This window comes from Eutrigla gurnardus (assembly GCF_963514095.1).
Source record: "Eutrigla gurnardus genome assembly, chromosome: 14".
NCBI classification, from domain to species: domain Eukaryota; kingdom Metazoa; phylum Chordata; class Actinopteri; order Perciformes; family Triglidae; genus Eutrigla; species Eutrigla gurnardus.
In genome coordinates this window covers 21,076,324-21,081,323 of record NC_139937.1, presented here as the reverse complement: position 1 = coordinate 21,081,323, position 5,000 = coordinate 21,076,324, and the positions used below count along the sequence as shown (strand labels likewise).

General features: G+C 47.1%; 1 protein-coding gene across 1 annotated transcript in view; it reads left to right on the top strand.

Annotated features, from left to right (window-relative positions):
* Nucleotides 1-5,000, top strand: part of rftn1b (raftlin, lipid raft linker 1b) — an 83,055-nt gene that overhangs the window by 13,069 nt on the left and 64,986 nt on the right.

The following is a 5,000-nucleotide window of genomic DNA, read 5'->3' as shown; positions in this document are numbered from 1 at the left end:
GTGGTGTAACGGGAGACAGAATTCCTGGTTCGACGAGGATCTAAGTAACTTTTTTTTTCATTTATTTTGAAAATGATAAACATTCAATACTTCGGCTGTTAGGTGCTCAGATACCACTATCACTTTGATCACATGCTTCAACTGAATCGTCTGCGATCTATTTGGTTGAATATATAAACAGCAATAAACACAATAACATTAGTTACAAACATCCGTTACTCCCCTTATTCTTGTGTTTAATCAAAATAATAAAGCGTACAGCAGCAACTCGGTAAAGAACCTTCACCAAGTGACAGCATCTACAAGTAAAATGTATATTATCGTAGAATTGAATACTTTGGCCTCGCTTCATTCAGTCGGCATCCAAAGTATCGCTGCATAAAAGCAGCTGCTGGAGCACAAGAAGCCTGAAGTCTCGGCGCCGCCGTAGTTGCAGATAAGTCACGGCCGTATGAATAATAATAAGTTATCTTCTCTTCCACACGATATGAATAGCTCGAGGTCTCCGGCGTTTTGCTGCATCACTCAGCAGCGATAAGAAGGAACGCCTCACAAGTTGTGTGCAAGAAGCTGATCTACCACTCCCCCCCCCCCTTCTGAAAACTCCATTACAACTGCCCCCCCCCCCTTCTGAAAACACCATTACACCCCCCTCCCCCTGAAAACTCCATTACTCCCCCCTCCCCCTGAAAACTCCATTACACCTGCCCCCCCCCTCAGAAAACACCATTACACCTGCCCCCCCCCCCTCAGAAAACACCATTACACCTGCCCCCCCCCCGAAAACTCCATTACACCTGCCCCCCCCCCCCCTCAGAAAACTCCATTACACCTGCCCCCCCCCTCAGAAAACACCATTACACCTGCCCCCCCTCAGAAAACTCCATTACACCTGCCCCCCCCCCCTCAGAAAACACCATTACACCTGCCCCCCCCCTCAGAAAACACCATTACACCTGCCCCCCCCTCAGAAAACACCATTACACCTGCCCCCCCTCAGAAAACACCATTACACCTGCCCCCCCCTCAGAAAACACCATTACACCTGCCCCCCCCCCCTCAGAAAACTCCATTACACCTGCCCCCCCCCTCAGAAATCACCATTACACCTGCCCCCCCCCTCAGAAATCACCATTACACCTGCCCCCCCCCCCCTAGAAAACACCATTACACCTGCCCCCCCCCCCAGAAAACACCATTACACCTGCCCCCCCCTCAGAAAACACCATTACACCTGCCCCCCCTCAGAAAACACCATTACACCTGCCCCCCCCTCAGAAAACACCATTACACCTGCCCCCCCCCCCCCTCAGAAAACTCCATTACACCTGCCCCCCCCCTCAGAAATCACCATTACACCTGCCCCCCCCTCAGAAAACACCATTACCCCCCCTATCCATCACTCATGTTGAAAAACGCCGGCTGTCATCTTCATCAGGACTTTCCTTGTGATGGAGTGTTAATTAAAGCTCCGCCTTTCTCATTTATTTTCTCACAATTAGTCGGCCGTGCTCTCACGTCTGTGTTTAATGATGTAGACATCGTCAGACGCACGTCAAACACAACAACTGGCGGCCGAGGTCACAGGTTCGATCCCCTGGTGCCGGTGTGAAAACGGTTCACAGCCCGCCGAGCTGGAAGTTGCTGACAGTCGAACACAATCTGAGGCTGAACATATGGAAATGTATCAGTTCCTTTTTCAAAGAGAGCGTCCCACACACACACACACACACACACACACACACACACACACACACACACACAGACACACACACACACACACACACCACACACAGACACACAGACACACACAGACACACAGACACACAGACACACACAGACACACAGACACACACAGACACACACACACACACAGACACACACACACACACACACACACACACACACACACAGACACACACACACACACACACACACACACACACACACACACACACACACACACACACACACACACACACAGGGGCCAGGAGAGACCCCTCCCCTCCTTCCTTTCCTGACTCAGAGGTGTTTATAAGGCGGGAGGTGGTGTTGCTTCCTCTGAGACCTAAAATAACGGCTCGGCTCTTTGTTGTGTGTGTTTAATGTGTACGGGGGGGCAATCCGGACCGTTAGTGTCGTTATGTTTTTGGGGTTTGGATATTTGATCAGGAGGTTAAATCAGGTTAGTTTAGGTTCAACTTACTGAGCTGAAGCAGCACTGATCTTCCGTACGGTGACGTATTTCTGGGTGAAACGTGTTGTGAAGGTTTTCTCTCAGCTTTGTTCCACTAAGAGTTTCAGATTGATTTGCAGCTGGATGTCGTGATATTGATTAATGCTACGCATCATATTTAGTTTTCCAGGAAGAAAAAAAAAACATTGGTTTTCATAAAAAATACAAAGAAATGTAATTGTTTTTAATATTTTCGGCATATAAGCTAAAAAAAGGTGCACAATGTAAACGGGGATGTGATCTGAAAGGTTGAAGAGCTCGACTTTGTTACTTCAAGCGGCTGTAATCAATATTTTTAGAATAATTCTGGTTCTTTTTTTGTGTCTTTCAAGCCAGTTTCCACGTGTTGCATGCATTCAAAGTGAACTTAGGTTTTATTTGCACGGAGGAAACGATTGTGGATCCGGTTAAAATGTCTGTCATGCACAATACGCTTGTTACATAACTGCTGTTAGTGAAGTAGGGAAGTCAGCGCTGACCTGGTTTCAGCAGGGACAATAACAGGGGTCTCCTAGGTGAAAGTCCTGTGTTTGTTTAACCAGCCTCAAACACAACTTTCCTTTCAGTTGCTCTGAATGTCAAATAATGAGTTAATTATAGTTCGTTATTTGAAAGGCCGGTGCGTCCCATACGGAGGCTGAAGGACGCCGGCCGTTTATAGCAGCAAACCTATATCACATGATCACCTCCGTCTGCAGCTCCCTTCGGTTTTTAGGAGCTCGATTGCGACTCCTAAAGCGCCGGCCGCACATCCATCACATGTTCTGCTCGTCTGATGAGACGGAGTCGAGTACGTCTGCTCGCATACAAATAGTGTTGTTTGCCTCCAATATCCAGATTAAGTGTGTTACACTAATGAACTCACGAAGCACTTCAACACAGCCAGTGTTCCTGATGAAAGTCGTAACAGGAAAGCCGTTCCACTAATCCTCCCCCCCCCCCCCCATAAAGCAGACCCTCTCCGTCTTCCTCCGCCGTTGAGCACAACACTCATTTTTCAGACGCCGCTGTGCCTCCGTATTTACTCCCGTGACGTTCCGCAGCTCGAGCACCGAATCGAAACGAAGAAAGAGAAAAAGCATATTAAAACCCCCCGACTCGTTTTAAAAGAGTAATCCGACTCCATTATTTGACTATTAGTAAGATAATCCGATGTTTGAGTGCAATAATCACAAAGAGCGTGCTCACTCTGATTATCAGGAAAGGATTTCTGCCTGTAAAACGTCCCGCTGCTCGGGGAAGGAAGCTGTCAGATATATTGATTATTGAAGGAGAGTGTAATGTCATCTGCAAACTGTTTGACCAGACGTCCACTCAGACGAGTGGCGGGGGTCGAGGTCAAGGTAGAGTTGTTGAGAAATTAGGATTAGATTAAAGTAGAATATATAATGGAGGTCAATAAGGTGAGCTAATGGGGAATGAAAGGTCTCCGGGACGATTCTGTGTGTTTGTGTGCGTTTCAGGCCGGGGAGGAGTCAGGGCGCTCTATTATGGGTGTGTGTGTAATGTTTATTATGTTTATGGTTAGTCCTTTTGTTGTTGTTGTTTGCTTGTGTTTATTAGTTGCTGTATTGATCTTTTTTTTCCTTTTCTTTTTGGGAATTTATTATTATTATTATTATTATTATTATTATTATTTAGTTGTTTCTGTAATTTCTCTGTTATTATGTCGCGATTGTTTTTTATGTTGGGACCCCCTTGAAAACGAGATGATACATCTCAAGGGGGTTTATCCTAAATAAAAGACATTTCAATATATAGCCATCACTCTGTTAGTTTCTGCTCGTGACAGTTATAGTTGAAATGATGGTGGGAGGGGGGTGGGGTTGGGGGTGGGGGTGGGGTTGGGGGTGGAGGTGGTACGGGAAGCCGGGAGATGTAGTGCGCGGCGTGTTCGCCCTGACAGTTGATTAGTCTCCATTAGCTTGTCAGGCTGACTGGATGGATGGATAGAGGAGCCGGGGGATCGGGGGGCGAGTGTCTCCCGTTCCTCCCCCTCGTACTGGACTTGACATAAGGGGGCGGGGCTAGATGAACCGGAGGCGGACAGGCAGCTCCCTTTTTGTTGAACTGTGTGTGTGTGTGTGTGTGTGTGTGTGTGTGTTTGGCTCATGGTCACATTGTTATCTTTAAGTATTCCCTGTGACGGCGGGGGGGATGGTACTTACGGTAATCAGTTTTCTATTACTCCGTCTCTCTGTCACTATCAGTATGCCTCCCTCTATGTTCTGCTGTTGTTCGTGTGTGTGTGTGTGTGTGTGTGTGTGTGTGTGTGTGTGTGTTTCCCATAGGAGCACATTAAGTGTGAGAAACCTGTCTGTCTGCGCTGCCCCACCGCCGGCTGAATCATTTCACTGCATCAGCAGGTTTTGGGGTTGGAGGGTTAGCGTGTTAGCGTGTTAGCGTGTGGCTGTAATTACCTTGTAGCAGGTACGTAATGCAGGTAATGAATCATGTGTCGGGCCTTTTTTCTACAGGAACCCTGTAAAATATTTAAAGGTACAGTCAAAGATTGAAATATGAAAATAATCTGGTGGAGCTGCAGGGCGAGCACGAATATCCAGATCCTTGCATCTGCGGTTTGACCGGTAGCTTTCGGAGGCTACTGATCTCATTTTAACTTTTGTCTTTTAATTCCAAAAGGTCTTCAAAAGCACATTTTCAAATTCAGACGCAAATTCAGTCCTGTGATATTCTCGTTACTCGAGGATCAGACGAGTCACGAGGGATCCACGTATAAAACACCATCCGATGCTGTCGATAC